The sequence below is a fragment of the Pinus tabuliformis genome, chromosome 7, assembly GCF_031772625.1.
Source record: "Pinus tabuliformis cultivar Carrire ecotype Pingquan chromosome 7, CPIR1, whole genome shotgun sequence".
Taxonomy (NCBI): domain Eukaryota; kingdom Viridiplantae; phylum Streptophyta; class Pinopsida; order Pinales; family Pinaceae; genus Pinus; species Pinus tabuliformis.
The window spans coordinates 509,188,420-509,208,458 of record NC_142293.1 but is presented as its reverse complement, the minus strand read 5'-3'; positions in this window follow the sequence as shown (position 1 = coordinate 509,208,458).

Sequence of the window (20,039 nt, the reverse complement as noted above, 5' to 3'; positions counted from 1 at the left end):
CCTTCTCAATTTGAATATTATGTAGGATATGGTCTCCTTCCATTAATTCAAAATATATTTATTCATTTCACATACCCCAAGGTACCCTCACATTTACTAAGGAGAAGACATGGTCCTCTCCATGTAATTACACTTCACATTCCCCAATGTACCCTCACATTTACTTGGGAGAAGACATAGTCATCTCCATCTTATCATCAATATATATTTATTCATTTCACATTCCCCAATGTACCCTCACATTTACTTGGGAGAAGACATAGTCATCTCCATCTTATCATCAATATATATTTATTCATTTCACATTCCCCAATGTACCCTCACATTTAGTAAGGAGAAGACATGGTCCTCTCCATGTAATTACACTTCACCTTCCCAAATGTACTTTTCAGATTTACTTGGGAGAAGACATGATCCTTTCCCATTAAATTCTCAATTTTATATTCATGTCACAATTCCAAATGTACTCCTAGCTTAGAAGAGAAGTCAACCAAGGATGGGTGAGAGTTAATGACATTAATGAGAGGTGGTTGAGGAAAGAGGGTATAAAAAGGGAAGGGGGAAGGAAGAAAAGGGGGAGTTGGAGTCTTGCTTAGGATTGTGGGGGTTGGTTGTGATTGTTTGGCCTTGTTATGATGTTTGGGAGACCTTGGAAACCTGTGGAGGTTTCTTGGGTTTGAGAGGAGGAAAGTATCATTATCTAGTTTTGCACATTCTTCTTGAGGACACACTATATCTGGTTGGACTTGGGCACGGAGGGCTAGGGAACCTATGGAGGTTTCATGGGCTAGGAATTTATTTCCTAGTTGGCTGGGAGGTAAATCTGGTTGGGTCAGCCAGAAGGAGCGTTCAGCTGGAGCTATAAGACAAAGGTATCATCATCAACCGCCGGAACAGGTATTTTTCCATGGACTACTCTTGTTAAGTTGATATCAATGGAATGCTCACCTTAATTTATGTTGCTTATGATAAAATGATAAGATGTTAAATGTTTAAGGCTATGTGAAAAGGTCAGCAAGCTCCTTTTATTATTTATAAATTAACAGGAAAATAGATTTGTTAGTGTATAGCAAAATAGAGGCTCTAATAATAGGATTCACGTTCTTACACATGGTATCAGAGCTTTGGTTCAAAATCTGGACTCAAAGCCCACTAAATAGCTATTCCATAATCAAATTTCTTATGAAATAGTTGAAAATCCAGAAAATTAGAATGTCAAAATGTTTCAACAGCAGTCCAATGGCTTAGTCACTAGGGATATGACAGAGCTAATGTTTTGCTTCAACTTAAATGCGCCTGTAAAATTCCTGACAGAATAAATAATATTATTGAAAAAAAAAAAACAACCTGGGCCGAGCTCCTAGATGAAGAAGCAAATCAAAACAGCTTGGTGAACTCGACGATGGGCTGGAAGGTCCTTACCGTGCAGGTCCCGGTCCCTAATATAATCAGAGGGCATAGCATGAATCTATCCGTCTCGAAGATCATCAACAATCAATCCCTCAAATTTACCCTTGAAAAACCCTCTCTTCATCCACAAATTAAACTAAACTAATGCATCATCCACGACTCCTCCGAAAAAAATCTCAAATTCTGAGGAATTGTCCTGTGAAAAAGGAGATCCCCATCCCCATCCCCTTTGCTTTCGATCAAAGTTTGCGGGTCGATTTCAAGTTTCTACATGGGTTTGAAGTAGCTTAACGCAGACGCCACAGCAAAATAGATATTTTCAAGAGTGAAATTACCTCTTTCCGCCTCTGAATAAGTTGGCTTCTCGTCGGCACAAGGTTTCTTCTCTTGAATTTGCCTCATTTTAAATTTCATCTTTTCACTGACAGTGGCCCACGGTGTTCAAACCCTACTTAAAATTTTAAACTTCGAAAATTGAACCGAAATGTTGGTTTTGTGCATTTAAGATATTTACCGGAAGCATCATTGATCTTAAAATGGGAATTTACCCGAAGCATCATTGATCTTAGAATGGAAGGAGTAAGAGGAGACACATAGAACATAGTTCGGATGAAGATTCAGAGTCACCTCTTCGGCTGATGTGGCGGGGGAGGATCAGAATGCAGAGGAAACTCCGGAAAAGATTACTAAGCTAATTCTGAATAAGTTCCCTTACGTGAAGCAGGAATTGAAACAGCTACTGAAAATGATTGATGATGGACAAGCGATAGACATCCAAGAACTCTCCAACAAAGCTTTCTTGAAACTTCTTAAGAAGTTGTTTAATTCGTTAAAGCTTAAAAGGACAGGAAGAGGACTTTATCTGCTGCCTAGAGGAGGTTGCCCTTGTCTGGAAGCTGTAGGTTCTGTCATTGAGTGTGATACTAGTGTTGCAATTGAAAGTCAATCTGACCATCAAAGAGAGTATCAAGAAGATGAACAATCTGATCTTCAAGGAAGGGAAGCCAAATATAACGATGAAATACCTGATTATGATGCCAATCATGTTGAAGTATCTGAGCGGAAAGCTGATTCACCATCCTCTACCAAACGCAGAGTAATTGGCCCAGCCATGCCCTCTGCAGAGATGTTGGAAGCTGCTGCTAAACTGACGGAGGCAGAAGCTGCCTTGAGGGATGCTGAGAAGGCTGGGTGTTGTTCTGGGTGAATATGACTTAAATACACCCTTCAATCAGGGCATCTGAGACCATAATTAAAAGCAAACACGGTATCTGTTTTCACTGACCCTGTCTGCCTCTTGTAGCATGGCCTGAAATCTTCGTTTGATTAAACACCTATTATTTCCCTTGTCAATCGGATTTCTTTGATCCGTTTTCTTGAAGTATTTTCTGGGTAACTATTCTAAAAAAAAGTCGCAAGCAGCCTCAGCCAGTTTTAGGGCATACCATTTGGCTTAGGTAGATTAATACTTCATTGACCAAGGCAGTGAGAGAAGGCCATGTTTGCAACTTCGACCTGATATTTTTTTCATCATAAATACATTATAAATTGCAATGGCAACCAACAACCATACCCTGCAGCACTACTCGCAACATGCATTTGACTAAAGAATCCATTAACAGAAACCTCGGATCGTCAAGCACCCCCTTTTGTTACAAGCATTATATGGTCAGATGGATCAATATTGTCTGAAACGACAATAAAACTTTTGGGAGATATTGTAACAACCGTAATGATCATCCTAAAATATTAAATCTTGGATCCCTTTTTACAGAGTGTGTTTCTGACAGTTTCGATGGGCGAAAGATTATCTTTAGCAACATGGCCCTAATATGTCATATCAATGATCTACCAATGATAAATGCCTGCAGGCTTTGATTAACAAAAAATAAAGAAGAACAGAGGAGATTTGAGAAGCAAATGACTGATATCGGCCGACGCATAGCACAAGTAAGAGAGGCCATGTTCTGGTTTTCTTCCTCTGTTTCGTCCTCCTGTCTTCTCCTCTCTTCTTCTCAGAAGTTTGGTGGCTCTTATTAGTTTTGTGATTTTGGCCGCTAGAATGCCATTACGCATTAAAGACACAGACTTAAAAGCCTCCTAAAACCTCGTTCATGCTCCCGGGTTAACCCGCGCTTTCTCCTCTGATGGTGCTTACTTATACTCAGGTGCAAAAGAAGGCGTTCTTGTGATATGGCAGCTGGAGACTGGCAAGAAACAACTTTTTCCATGTTTGGGAGGCCCCCTTCTATTTCTTGCTCATTCTCCAGAACTATCCCTCTTTTCTATTTTTATGTGCAGATAACAAAATAGTGTTGGTGAACTTATCAACTATGACTATTGAGAAGTCGCTTGATGGTATCAAGCCGCCTTTTTCATTGCCAGAGGATTTACAATGTCTATCGAATATTGGGGCTGCAGTCCATTATAAAGTAGGCATGCTTGTCCTGCCAGCAGAAAATCACATCGTTAAATTTTATGATGTATACTATGATAGGCTAGTGTCAGAGGTTAAGGTTTCTAAGAGAAATTATATTCTAGCAAATGATATTTCGGTTTTGTAACTCTTGTGACACTTTCATCAGATGGATCTGTAATGGGTACAGTTGAAATGAAAGTTTCAGGAGGTGGGGTTGGTGGCAAGTTTTATCTTAAGTTCTGGGAAGCCAAAGGTAGAAATGGACATTTCTCCTTAAACTGTTATTGATGAACCTCACAGGTATCACATGGTAACTGAAAAGGTAGTAATATATATGCACAATGGCATATTCCAATTACAATATATTGGAATGAAAGAAAAAAATGTTGTTTCTATAGTTGGTCTGAATCTCAAGTAGCAAAAGTGGGCATGACACCTCCACGTTTATGCCTTGAATCCTCAGGTGAAGCAAAACCGTGAACTTGAACTAACCACTTGGTCTCTTCCACTTACACTAGCACCATTGTCATCTCGTTGTAATGCTACACAATTATTTTCCCATTCTAGTAAAACAACATTCCATCTCCCATGCATTCTTTTAAAAGTTCTTTCAAGAAAATGCTGGCAATATAGCTCACCGACTAGAGTTCATTCGCATTTTGTTACAGAAATTGAAATGAAATGTTTTTATGCTTTCTTACCGAGGATTACAACATCTGCTCCAAAGGACTGACATTGATACATCAAGAATAGTCATGTTTGGGAGATATTTGGGAGGAGTTGTTGGAGCAGCGATTGCCAAAAATAATCCTGAAGAGGTGCACAATAAATAAACTCAAACTACATTTGCTGCAGCTCGAAATAGGATGCTGACAACTTTTATTACTTTCAGTACAAAATCTTAACAAACATAAAGCACCTGTCATAAATCTACATAAAACTCCTTTCATGTTGAATTACTGAAACACTACCATGCTGCCAGCTCAACTCCGCACTATCAAAATTCTGACATCAAAGTTTCAATCCACCACACATCATATAGTGTAACCTTTCATCGAGCCTGGCCTCCTCTTTTATACAATTTCAAAGGATAATGTTTTATGAGAAGAATTATTTCTAGCGATGTTCTGTTCTGGTTCAGTGGATAACTTTCTGGCTGATAAAAACCTACTAAGCTGAACATAACTCGTCTTCTTGGGTCTCTGTTATGTTGGGCCTCATGCAAACGTGTCCACACACTGATCAGCTTCTAAATCTGACAGTTGTCCCAAATCTCTCAGCTTTTCTAAAAATTGTACCGTGCTAAGCATTGTGCTATATCATGCTGCCTCTTGCCTACTCTTGATTTGCTGTTGAAATCTCTGAATGTTATGCCCTTTTTCTGTTTTTGTGGGTATCGTGCTAATTCTTCTTATAGTGGAGTCTCGAGTCATTCCATTTCTAGCATGAGATGGATGCATTTCCTTCATGAACAATCCTTAGTTATATTAGGTCCTTTCAACCATTCCGCGAACATGTAAAAGGCTCTTTGAAATTTTACTAGGTAAATGGTGGAATTACACTCGGACAAATTAGTTTTGTGATAATTCCACCAACAATACTCAAGCTTCCATTGCTAGCATAATGGCAGAATCATACTGTGTTATTTTTCCATTGGTTTCCTCATTTCTCTGGTTACCTTTTACTACTGGGACGTCACATAGTCATTTTCTTGCTGAATTAGTCTGTAATGTCCCTTACGGATTAATTGCCCAAGGAAGAGAAATTGTGTCACGTAATCTCCAAAGGTGGAGCACTCCATCAATGAGTGAAGCAACCAACAATCACCATCAATAATATTCCATTATAATGAATAAACATACATACAATCAACCTTCTCAAGTAGACAGGTGACTCTTCTAAAGTGGGCATCCTCAAGTTCTTGTTAATAAAGTATTTATGTGATAGGATGCTACTTTTGTGGTTTGATAGGTGTCTGGCATGCAAAATTCTTATGTAATACATCAGGAGTTTAATAATTAGGGACCTTTTGTACAGAACATGGAAGGATTAGATTTCATTACTGCAGATCGCAAGTCCTTGGAGGAGGACAGAGAAATGCCAAATCACTTCTCTGAATATCACAAGACATTTGAAGGTTTTGAAAACGGTAGCGAGAAAGGGTTCCTTGGTGTGTGCCTTTTGATTGATATCAGAAAGTAAACTTCTACAAATTCTTTGAAAAATTAATTATTGATTACTCACTGTTGACCAAATATGGAAGGACAATATTGAGCTCTCAACAAGCTCATACCTTCCATATAGGTCCACTTTTATCCAACATTTTGGGTGATTCATTAGAAACTGTAATTTTTTTTTATTCAAAGAAATTCGATTTTTTTAGTGCCCGCTAAAAAAAATACAGTTTCAAAAAAAAAAATTCTTATGTTTAATAGATTTGAAAAAAAATATAAATCTATATTAGTTTATAATCAACTAATATAAACTTTCCAGATCGACGACAAGCTCGTCCAAATTATCCAAAGCAGGTTCACATCCTCGTGATCTTGATCCGATGCTGTCGTATCAACTCATAATACTATTCGCTCTTTCCTTCCTTCAATTGAGGTGGTATTTATATAGTTAAATAAATCCAGCCTCCCGATGTTGTTATCTGAGTGAGGTAATTATATATATCCTCGTCCATATCTATAATAGAGATAAAAGTTCAATATTTCGAATCTTACGCTGCGTTTGATACACAATTGACAAGACTTGGAAATACATATCAGTGTTAATTTGGATTATGAAATTTCTCATGTTAATCAATTTTCAACTGTTCAGACAAAAACTGAGGAAGATGTCGTCCACCATTCTCACAAATATCAAGTAATAAACATCACTGACACAAGATTTTTCCACAATTCGACGATCATGTACAAAATATTGAACGAGCCATAAAATTCACTCTCATTGGAGGGCCCCTTGCCATTGTCATATTCATTTCGCTATCAATCAAATTATAACATGTTTGATCATTCCTATTCATGTGAGCTTTGACATGTTATGTTTTCACACATTATGAAATGTAACGTCAGGATCTTCAACCTTTTTCCACTATTTATTTTTTATGCACAGTATTTCAAGAATGAACCTTCAACCTGTTTCCACTATTTATTTTCATGCCCGGGTATCTCTATGACATTTCCGTCTCTACATCTACATGGATAATTAAAAATAGAATATAATACATTAAACATCAAAGGGTTAGGAACCTCCTCACTTAAGAGCCTTATTTGCTCTAGATTTAGTGACTAGAGTGGTCGCCAAACCTTTCTTATTCTCACATTCCTTGGTTTTAACCATGTTGATCATTAGGATTCAAAGGCTTGGGATCTTGGGTTTGTTAAGCTATCATGGCCTTTGGAATGTTATTTCGAAGGTTAGATAAAAAAAAAAAAAAAAAAAAAAAAAAAAAAAAAAAAAAAAAAAAAAAAAATTCGATATAAGAGGAATAGCTTGATCTCACCAAAGTGTGTCTTTTTATTTTATGTTTGAACTCATTAATGTTCCCATGCTTGCCCACTCTCTATCCTTGATTTGAATGAAACATTCCACGTGAGCTTTTTGAGTAACATGTGATTTTAGGTTCCTACGAATGTCTCTGAACATTGATAATAGAGTAGCCTTGATTTTTGCATAGAAGCCTGAAAGTTTGACATGAAACTTTCTTAGATGCCCCCAATATTTCTTAACTCTTCAAATCAAGTGCTCTCACTTTTGTTTAGATAAGTCGCAATCTATCAAGGTCTTTCAAAGTAGATTTTTTCACTATTATTGGAAACCTTCTGATATGCGCTAATCCCTTGATTCCTCCATTTGAGGAAAAAAATAAATAAAGCCATTTCTTTTATTACTTTTGAGAATTTTGAATGGTTTTAAAATTAGTTGGACGTTCCCAAATGACAATATCATCTAAAGCTTCAAAGGAGTGGGTGTAATTGATGTTATCATTGAAGTTGCTTCAAGATCTGGATTTTGAATTTCCAAAACGGTTCAATATCATTAAGAAGTTCGGGGATTGATGACAATGTGATTTAGGCCATTGATCATATTCTCATTTTTGAAGGTTTTGTGGAATCATTGTCAACTCAACTAATGGTCAAATTCAAACAAACAATTTAGTTGCACATTGGAAGGAGGGAGACCACTGAGAAAAGTGTTATCTATCTATCTATTTATATATTTAGAGCCATTCCAAAGTTTTTAAAGCCACATTTTCTTTTATGAGGGATCATCCATTCACAAATTGGTTAGAGCATTATATATATATATATATATATATATATATATATATATATATATATAGAGAGAGAGAGAGAGAGAGAGAGAGAGAGAGAGAGAGAGTCAACCACTTTTAGGCCACATTTGTTTTTCATACGGGATCATCTATTCCCAAACTCGTTAAGATTTTTTTTTGAGAAAAACCAATCGAGCCCCAATGCAAGGAGCTGTTTAGAAATACAGTTTGAAGGATAAATATTGCACTTCCCCTCCATTTTGATTTATAAGCATTTGAACTCAACCTCGAACTTTGATAGTCTTAGGACATGTACTTTTGATCTCAGGTTTCTAGGCACTTTGATTAAGCCATCAACATCAGTAGAGTTAGAGATAATTAGGCCAAGCTTGTGCTTGCTTTTGAAATTGTACCTTTTTAGGTCTTATTTGTTCAAGTGTATCCTTCAAATGGATAGCACATAAGGAGCTATTGTGGAACCTTTGTTAATGTGATCTAGGCCACTTAATTCTACCTCTTGTTCAATAGGGTTACACAACTTTGAATTCTATGTCTCACACACACCGAAGAAAAAAAAAAAAAACAAAAAAAAAAAAAAAAAAACAAAACCTCTTAATTATTTCATTGAATAACAATACTAATACATTGTGTTGTTTTGAAATGCATGATTGGTAGGGTAGTCTCAATGATACCAAATAATATGAAAATGAAAGAAACAACTTCAATTACTTAATCCAAAGTAAAGGAAGGCACCACCCTTATATACTCTAGTACTTCCAACGAGATAACCTTCCCCATTTTTTTTGAATATGCGGATCTCTTCAAGATGTACAAAGAAGAGGTTGAGAGACCAACATTTGCCAATCCAAGTGAATAAGACAATAACCATGCTATTACAAATGACAATGTATGGATATTCCATATTTATAATGTGGTAATGAGATCAACAATCTTCCATTGCTTGGACATGCAGCCCAAGCTCATTAATTGTATAGTTAAGTCTGCCACATCACAATGATTAAATGTGGCCGAAGGATGTGTCACTTGAACGTTTTGAACAAACTCTATAATGGTCTCAAAATTTTGATTGAAGAATGAGGTGAACTATATTTAAAATTGCAGTTTTGTTCCCACTAATATGTACCTGAGGTCTTTGTTTTTATGCCAACCTCAGTGTCTATTAAATATATGGATGGTGTGAACAATATTTGCACCGAAAAATGCAGTTTTTGAGCCAGTAATTAAACCCAAAATGTGTCCCAATCTAAATAATGTAGTCAGTTCTATTTGAAATACGAGGGTGGCTTTTAATTCTGACGATAGTAGATTATCATTATTCTTATTTAAGATATAGTAGATTTCCCATTCGGATAGTAGGATTATCTTTCAGATAGTATACTTGTCATTCTTCATAGAAGAAGTCATAATAACAAATCTTGAATCTGAGAAGTAAACAACTATGAGGCTTGGGAATTCAGATTAGGATGTGTTGAAATATCCTATATGTCGCGTTAATGATTATTCTATGGGTGGTGGAATTTTCTAGTGAAAACATAGATGGAATACCATGGGCTTGTGTAAGGCTTACTGTGATAGTTGTTTTTAATGATCTTAAATTAAATGAGAAGATCAATTCATAGAGAATTTTGGATTTTAAAATGGAATCTTATTTATTCAATAAAAGACCAGTGAAAATATTAGAATACACTCTTACCCTTATTCTAGTGTTGAATAAAAATGCCGTGAAAAATAATATGTCTTTAGTTTTGGATAAAAGGACCCTCAACTTTCTTCGCAACTTTTGCGGTCACTGGCCACTTTTGAAAGGTGTAGGCATCTTTAGATGTGTGGTGCCATTTAGAAGGGAAATACTAATAGCAGCAGGGCAAAGGCAATTATTCCATTCGTTTAATTATTTCTCATTTGTCTGGTCATATTGTGAGCTGCAATATATATCATGAAATTGTTTTAGTACTAGTAAACAATGATTAAATATACAATAAAATTGAACCTTTGACATTTCTCTCAATTTACCAAAAATAAAGTATGAAAATCATGCTGGAAACAGTTTCTGAAGTTTTGAGTCTTTTATTTTCAAGTTAACTATTTGGTTTGGAAATTGAAAAACCGGCGAATTGGAAGAGTATGACTTTTATATTCACTGAGGTATTAAAGAAATTATATGCATGAAACTTATTCTAGCACCTTCTAGTGGAATTGATAGTACACTGATCCATTTCTTACCACCTTATAGCATATCTGGGTTCAAATGCTATTTCCCATGACGGACAGTTGAATTTGTTTCAACTCTAATTGTTATTGAGGGGTTCCACAAGGATGTCACATGAGCGTTTATGATGCCCATTTTGACGTAGATAGCCACCTATGTTAAGGTTCTATTTTGCAGTTCCATGTTGTTATTTATGAACATTATATACATTTGGTTGAACACGTGAAAATCAATTGATGGATTTGGTATTAATGATGGAAATGTTGGATGTATGACCAAATGTATGACTTGGTTACAATTTATCTAGTGCATGACTTGTCAGAGTTATTGTTGCATCGTATAGGCTTATATAGATAAGATTTATCTAATCAATGACTTAGTGAAATTATGATTTATCTGATGTAAGATTTATTTCCAGCATGAACAACAAAAATTGACACGTGGACACTGGGCTTAATAAACATGATGTTTAAGATCGTGTATCTATATCTATTTTGTGGTTATATATATATGCATGGATGAGAACTAAACTACAGGTTGGAAAGAACCATATGATAACCATGATCTACTATTCCATTGGGAAAGGTTAAGACGACCAATGAGGAAAGGTACGATGTACATTGTTCTATTACATTTGGTATCTACTTGATATGCACTCTTATGACATGAGCAAAATGCAAATGACAGGTGGCAAGATGACCTGACTGGATTATTCGATGACAAGTCCAACCAGCTCTGTAGTGTGGTCCGTGCTCTGAAGGAGGGGTGGAGGTGTTTCCCACCGTGTATCCTCCGAAACCTGGAATCGTGGGGAGGACAGCTGAACGCTCCCCCTAGACGTGCGATGACGATTGCCAGTTGCCTGCTGGGGAAGTTAGGTCGATGTATTCGACGCTTCCACCATGTTGGTTTTATTAGTGGTTAGTATGGCCGTTGCCACTAATAAAGCAGCAGAGGACGGATAGGGTGGGAATGGAAGTAGGCCAGGGTGGATAGGAAGATATAGATCAGTTGGAGACTCTTGATGGGAAGTAATGCCATTGCCTGACTTATCGAATTTTAATGCTATAACTCTCTCTGGTTTGCTATGCTTTCGAACTCCTTATATCTTTTCATTCTAACTTCGGGACGAATTTTTCTGAAGGAGGGGTGTATGTAATGCCCCACTTAAATCTTATCCTACAAATTGTGTTAATATTTACATTATCTGAAAATATTGAGAAATATTGGTCATAAAATAAATTTATGATTTCCATTATTCAAATTCCCCACTTACCTTCTCAATTTGAATATTATGTAGGATATGGTCTCCTTCCATTAATTCAAAATATATTTATTCATTTCACATACCCCAATGTACCCTCACATTTACTAAGGAGAAGACATGGTCCTCTCCATGTAATTACACTTCACATTCCCCAATGTACCCTCACATTTACTTGGGAGAAGACATAGTCATCTCCATCTTATCATCAATATATATTTATTCATTTCACATTCCCCAATGTACCCTCACATTTACTAAGGAGAAGACATGGTCCTCTCCATGTAATTACACTTCACATTCCCAAATGTACTTTTCAGATTTACTTGGGAGAAGTCATGATCCTTTCCCATTAAATTCTCAATTTTATATTCATGTCACAATTCCAAATGTACTCCTAGCTTAGAAGAGAAGTCAACCAAGGATGGGTGAGAGTTAATGACATTAATGAGAGGTGGTTGAGGAAAGAGGGTATAAAAAGGGAAGGGGGAAGGAAGAAAAGGGGGGAGTTGGAGTCTTGCTTAGGATTGTGGGGGTTGGTTGTGATTGTTTGGCCTTGTTATGATGTTTGGGAGACCTTGGAAACCTGTGGAGGTTTCTTGGGTTTGAGAGGAGGAAAGTACCATTATCTAGTTTTGCACATTCTTCTTGAGGACACACTATATCTGGTTGGACTTGGGCACGGAGGGCTAGGGAACCTGTGGAGGTTTCCTGGGCTAGGAATTTATTTCCTAGTTGGCTGGGAGGTAAATTCGGTTGGGTCGGCAAGAAGGAGCGTTCAGCTGGAGCTATAAGACAAAGGTATCATCATCAACCGCCGGAACATGTATTTTTCCATGGACTACTCTTGTTAAGTTGATATCAATGGAATGCTCACCTTAATTTATGTTGCTTATGGTAAAATGATAAGATGTTAAATGTTTAAAGCTATGGGAAAAGGTCAGCAAGCTCCTTTTATTATTTATAAATTAACAGGAAAATAGATTTGTTAGTGTATAACAAAATAGAGGCTCTAATAATAGGATTCAGGTTCTTACACGTTTATTAATGGTAATCATCAGAGAAAAGTACAACCAAGGTTCGGACGTTGAATCCCTCCTCTGGCTGCGCGAATAGCTACATATGTCTTGCAATAAGCCTTTCTCCCTCTTTGATTATGAATGCATAGCTCAGACTTCTGACAGTATAATCTCCCTATGCTCCAAAACCCTTACTATCACTCAAAAACTAGCATTATCACTAGCTTGTCAAATGCATGAGGACATTCTTTTATAGATGGAGGAGGGAAAGAATATACAATGAATCAAGACACCCATTATGGATTGGCATTATCCCCAAAATGCCATTGTGGATAGATGATGAATCTCCACATCCAAGAGATTAGCATTATCCTCAAAAACTTCATGATTTGAAGGGAAAAAACATCTAGGCGCGTGTTTGTTAAAAATATTTTCCAAACTCGGTTGGCGCGGGTGTAACTCTAAGATAGAGCGCCAAATGGTGCGCCTTCTTTTGAGGATTTCCTTCATTGGCGCAGTAGTACATTGTGGACCCGCGCTAATGGAAAAAGGGCACTTTTCAGGGATATTTTGCAGGAGATGTCTTCAAGGCACATGAAGTCCATACCTAGGGGAACATAATGCAAGTGTTTTTAAGTTATGTCACTGCTCACAGGTCCCGGAATGAGTCCTCCAAAGTGCGGGAAAGGGGTAACAGAGACGGTGACCAATGGTGACAAATTACTGTGTAACACCTGGATAGTAGAAAGGTGTGCAATATGCCGTTGAGTTAGATTGGAATATAATAAAATTTTCATCTGCAATGGATGCAATATTGGAGTTCATGAAAATTTTTATGGTGGAATTGAATTGATGGACAAATGGCTTTTCACAACTTGCAAGAGTGCAAAGAGAGAGACTAATCCACAACTCTACTACCTCTACCCTGTAATGGGTGGTGCCCTAAAACCTACCAGAACATGTGGATTTTTGGTGCATGTTACCTGTTCTTGTTTTACTAATTGATGTAGGAGCATCTGGACTTAGCCAGCGATGTGAAAGTCTTTTCACATGATGTGGCTAAAAAAGTTGAATTTCACTCACCTCAGTGGTCAAAAGTTAGTTTTTACTGAGAAGGTTGGATCTCTCAAGAAATGATTTGTATTTCATTATTGTAATTAGTAGAAATTGTCTTATTTTAGATTCAAAGATAATTTATTAGCATAGGTTTGTGATAGAGTTGGAAAATAAAGATTGAGTTGTTAGGCAGGACCAGATTGATAAAAATAGGGAAAATATAATGTAGAAAGATTAGCAGGGATGAGAGAGGATTGAGGAAGCACGATTCACGTAATAGAGCGAGCATTTCATACTGAACATAGGTCTTTTAAATTTTCGAAATCAAGTTGAAAGGTAAGACTCTATAACCATTCATATAATGAATAATTGATGTGAGTGTGTGAATATATATCAAATCTGCGTGAACGTCTATTTTGGCCTCTGTGTATTTGCATTTTGGACAAAATTACTTATTTTCCCTATTCCGCACTTTATATTGTTAATCACTTTGTTTATTTGCGTTCGGGACAGAACAAATATTTCTTTGTTTTATGACTTATGTTATAAAATTAGAGTTTAATGGAATCACAACTTTAATGCTATTATCATTGTCGATGACCACTTAAATCTCGACCATTGGATCACCCCGCTTCGCATCACAAAAGATTTGTTTACAAGGGATGGACCTCAAGGCTTGAAAAATTGTGATATGCGATCACTGATGTCAGGCCAGGGTAACTCTAGCAATTAATGAGCGCAAGACAGAACTGGTGGTTTTATTCATTTAGGCAATTGTTATTTATACATATACAAAACGGATCAGTTCATCTTCTAGATGACTGTCCAGCTTCACCTCATCCGTTTCGGATTAGGTGTCAACATTCCCCCCCTTAATCTGAAGGGATGTTGGTGAGTCCAAGCATCGTTCTGAATCTTTCAAGCTTTTCTCTTCCAAGTGCTTTGGTGAAGATGTCTGCAATATGCTCGTTTGTGGAACAATGACGGATATGGATTGTTTTGGCCTCAACATGATGTCGGATCAGATGATATTTAGTATTGATGTGCTTAGTACGATCATGGAACTTTGGGTTCTCGGCCAACTTTATTGGAGAGGTGTTATCAATCATGAGTGGAGTTGATTGTATTTGTTTTACCTGCAAATCTTCAAGAATTTTCCTGAGCCACACAATTTCTTTCGTTGCTTCAGCTGCTGCCACATATTCTGCTTCTGTTGTGGAATCTGTTGGTACTGATTGTTTGCGTGATCTCCAGGAGACAACTCGAGATCCAAGACTCATAGCATATCCTGAAGTAGATACACCAGTTTCTTTGTCTCCATCGAAGTCTGAATCAGAGTATCCAATCAAGTTGAAGTCGTCCACCTGTGTATACTTGATTCCAAGGTCTTGAGTTCCCTTCAAGTACCTTAGAATTCTTTTTGTAGTAGACCAATGTCCCTCAAAAGGTTTTTGCATAAACCTGGAGAGGATTCCAACAGCAAATGAAATGTCTGGTCTGGTAGTAGTGAGGTAGATGAGACTTCCTACAAGCTGTCTATACTTTATTGCATCCTCAAACTCCTTTCCTTCAATAAATGTGAGCTTCAAGTTTTGTTCCATTGGAGTAGAAATGGGATTGCACTCTGTCATGCCAAATATGTTTAAAAAATCTCCAATGTATTTCTTTTGAGAAAGAAATATGGACTTTGGATGTTGGGTTACTTCAATCCAAGATAGTAATGAACATAGCCCAAATCAATCATTTCAAAATTTTTTCCTAATTCTTTCTTTATGGATGCAATATAGCTTTCATTGTTCACTGTCATTAAAAGATCATCTACATATACCACAAGATATACAACTGTTTTGCCAACTTTCTTGACAAATAAAGTTGCATCATCAAGATCAAAATGTTTGAAGTTGAGTTTCAGAAGATGCTCAGTTAGTTTTTCATACCAGGCTCGTGGTGCTTGTTTGAGGCCATAAAAGGACTTCACAAGTTTGCATACTTTGTGTTCATGTCCTTTCACAGCAAATCCTTCAGGCTGGGACATAAAAACATTCTCTTTTAGATCTCCATTCAAGAATGCAGTTTTTACATCCATTTGATGGACTTTCCAACCGTTCTGAGCAGCTAGTGCAAAGAGTGTCCGGATGGTGGCCCATTTTGCTGTGGGAGCAAAATTTTCCTCATAATCGACCCCTTCCTTCTGTGCAAAACCTTTTGCCACAAGCCTAGCTTTGTGCTTGTCAAGTGAGCCATCAGCTTTGTACTTGTTCTTGTAGACCCACTTGCAGCCAATTGGTTTGGTTCCAAATGGAGGATCAACCAGCTTCCAAGTTCCATTTTTTATGAGGGCATCGTACTCCTTCTGCATCGCTTCTTTCCATTCATCATGAGAAGCAGCTTCTTTGAAAGAAGTTGGTTCAAAGTCTGTAGACAAGTTCAATTCACAATCATAAGTAACATCCATATCAACAGGTGAATTAGAGTTATCTACATCACCTCCATCTTGTCGATTTGTATTTCTGGTTCCTGTTTTTCCAATTTCATCAGGATGAACACTTTCAAGTGTCTTTGTCAGCCACTTTGGGGGACCTTTCTGAGATGGTCCAGGCTGTTCTGTTGATTGAGTTGGGTCTGAATCAAGATTGAGTCTCCCAATTCTATCAATTACATCACTTAAAGCATCATCCGTTGTTGGAGTGTCATGTAGGGGAGATTGTTCTTCAAAAGAAGATTCCACATGTTGATCTAGTATAGGAATCCCCCCTTCAAGATGTGGAATCTGATTATCAAACTCTTCGAATGATTTCGGTTTTGTGAATCTATCCAAGCGATCAAGTTGCCGCTCAACAACACTGTCAGATTTGGATGATTCAAGAAAAATGACATCTCTAGATAAAACAAATTTTTTTTTAATTCATCATAGAGGCGGTATGCTTTAGATGTGCTTGAATACCCCAGGAAGATACACTTACGACTTCTAGCACCAAGTTTGTTTCTATGTACCTTTGGTATTAAAGCATAACAGGTGGAACCAAATATCCTGAGATGTTTTACCGAAGGAACATGTCCATACCACAATTCATAAGGAGTCTTGTTTCTTATAGCACTAGATGGACATCTATTCTTTATATATGCAGCACATAGAACAACATCAGCCCAAAACATTGTCTTTACATTTTTGAAGAAAAGCATGGATCGTACCATATTCAAAATTGTTCTGTTCATTCTTTCGGCTACACCATTCTGTTGAGGATTATAAGGCACAGTTGTTTGATGTTTAATCCCATGTTGGCGAAGATAGTGTTCAAATTCATTTGATGTATATTCTTTTCCATTATCAGTGCGAATAGACCCAATATGAGATTGTGCATCATTTTCAATCCATTTATGAAAATTCTTGAATGTTTGAAAAGCATCAGCTTTGTTCTTCAAAAAATAAACCCAACACATTCTGGTGTAATCATCAATAAATGTCATGATATATTTATTTCCATTTGTAGAAGGAATAGGCATTGGACCACATAAATCTGAATGAATAAGTTCAAGCTTCCTATGTGCTCTTGAATGTGAATCATGAAAAGACTGTTTGCTATGCTTTCCTAGAATGCAAGCATCACATTGTTTATGTTTTCTAGGAATTGTAGGCAAACCAGCAACACCATTTTTCTTCAACAAGCGGAGACTATCATAGTTTAAATGTCCAAATCTAGCATGCCATAATAAACTTGATGAAAGTGCACCTTCTTCATGATGAGAAATATATGAGAAATGTTGTGCATGAGCAGAGGTTCCTTGCAGTTTAAGGAGTCTTTCTTCTTCTATACCCCTCATGACAAGAGAGTGGTCAGATGCCTTTCTTACCTCAAGCTTGCCATCAAACATGTGAATGGAGTGACCTTGCTGGCAGATGTGGACCAGGGACAACAAGTTTCTCTTCAGCTGTGGGAGATATAGAACATGATCCAGAAGAAAGTCTGGAAGACCAGGCAGTTTAAGCCTGATTGTGCCAAGCCCTGATGGCTTGATTTTTGACTGATCTGCAAAGTATACTGCTCCATCAACATTGTCAGTGAAATCTTCAAAGAAATCTCTCCTATGAGTCATATGACAGGTTGCTCCTGAATCAAGCAACCAGTCATTTTTCGAAGAAGCAAGTGAAGCATTAAACAAATCTTCATTTACTCCAATGTTAGATTGTGCCTCAATATAGTGAGCGGATTCAGGTGCTTTACCTTTGTCTACGTCATCAGTTTTACCTTTCTACTGATTTATTCTCTGCTCAAGCTTGTCCCATGGTAGCTTGCATGTAGAAGCATCATGTGATCCATTTCATTTGCAGCGAATGCAATGCAGATCTGCCTTTTCTGCTTGAGGATGTCTGCCCCCCCTGCCTCTGAAGTATCTTCCTCTTCCTCTTCGTCCACCTCTTCCTCTTGTAGAATATTGAGCAGGATGCTTTTCTTTATGAGCAAGGCGAACAGTCTCTTCAGAAGATTCAGGGACTGTTTTCTTTCCAAAGGCTTTCTCTCTTTCAGCAAACTTTTTCACAAGAGTGTCAAAGGTTATATCTTTAAGATTTCCATTTGCTTGTAAAGACTCAAGATAGTTAGAGTAGGTAGGATAGAGTGCTTTGAGAAAGGAAATAAGAGAGATATCCAGCTCAACCTTAGTGGATTTAATATCATGCACTATAGACTTTATTTCAGATGCAAGAGTAAGAGGATCATTATTTTTCAGTTCAAGAGTGAAGAGTTTAATCATGAGATGAACAACTTCAAGTGCAGAATGTGTATCATAGAGTTCTTTCAGCTTTTGTAAAGCTTTAAAGGCAGTGGAATAGGATGAAATATGACGAATTACTTCCTCATTTACAGATGCTACGATCAATGCAAAGGCTTTGTTGTTCTTGTTTTCCCAAATGGAGAGTTCTTTGTCTGATGTGGGCTGCACAGGGTCTTTGTCATCTTCTCTGACACACACTCCTTTCCACAGCTCATTGTATATAAGGGTGTGTTTTACTATCCGGGACCATTCAAATAGTTCTCCTTGCCAGTGAGAACTATTCCGACCATAGAAATGATTGAATGCATTCTGTAAAAAAAAATTTCTCTGCCAAAAACACTTCTGTTGAGAGAGAAAAAAAAATCCTTATATGATAGCCTTATGCATTTTATTTTTCTTCTAACATTTCATCAGCATATCATGAGCATTTCTTATATCACCATTTCTTTATATCACTTCCATAATATTATGTTTTAAGAAAAAAAACGAGGGCGCTCAAATATATATCACTGCTCAACATATATCACTGTTCAACATATACCACTGCTCAACATATATCACTGCTCAACATATATCACTGTTGAAAAAAAAAAGGGCGCTCATATATATCACTGCTCAACATATACCACTGTTTTGAAAAAGAGGGCGCTCATATATATCACTGTTTTGAAAAAAAGGGTGCTCATATATATCACTGTTTTGAAAAAGAGGGCGCTCATATGACTTCACTATATCAGTTTTCAATTCCCGCAATCTCAAAAGCGATGCACATATTACAAAAATTCAGAAATGATATAAAGAACTAATGAAAAAATTCTAGTTCCACTTTCACATCCATTATATCATCGTTGTACCATGAAAACGCTGCGGTGAGGCCGGATTACATTGATGTGCAGGAGCGGAACCATCAAAACGCTGTCAACCGATGCCAAGAGTCTTCAATAAAAAACGCAGTCACCATTACAAGCTTAAGCTTCTGCCGTTCCTTCAACCTCCACAGATTCTCGACATTGAGCGTTACCGGGTTCTCTTTATATTATGAAAGCAGTTCCACGGTGAAACAAGAAAATGGCTTGAATAGGAGCGTATTCAAAACAGTGCATTCAAAAACTCAAGAAAAAACGTAGATATATTAGATTATCTGATATATCTCTGTTACCTGTCACATGAGAGACGGGTTTTATGTCTGATCCGTTACGTCAATGACGCGCATATAACCAGCGAAGGTGATGGTTGGAAAAATAATATGGAGACGCTACTATGTCGTCCATCGTCCATTCGTCAAGCATCAATGTTTGTGTGGAATGGAAGGCAGATTTACTTGTATGTAAATCTAATGAGGGCCCTTTTGGAAAGTTCTTTTCTGCTACTATTCAGAAATCGACAGACACTAAGACCATTACGACATTCGGTTTGGTTGGATGGATTAATCCAAATGGACGTGAGGCTTCAACGCATCAAGGTAATGGAGCAGAAACGCAGCGTTCCAGGGAATACATGAACGCATCAACGCTCAGGTAAAAAAACGCACATCAATTACTCATGGTCTGAGGGCGCAGTACTCATGGTCTGAGGGCGCAGTCTCCAGA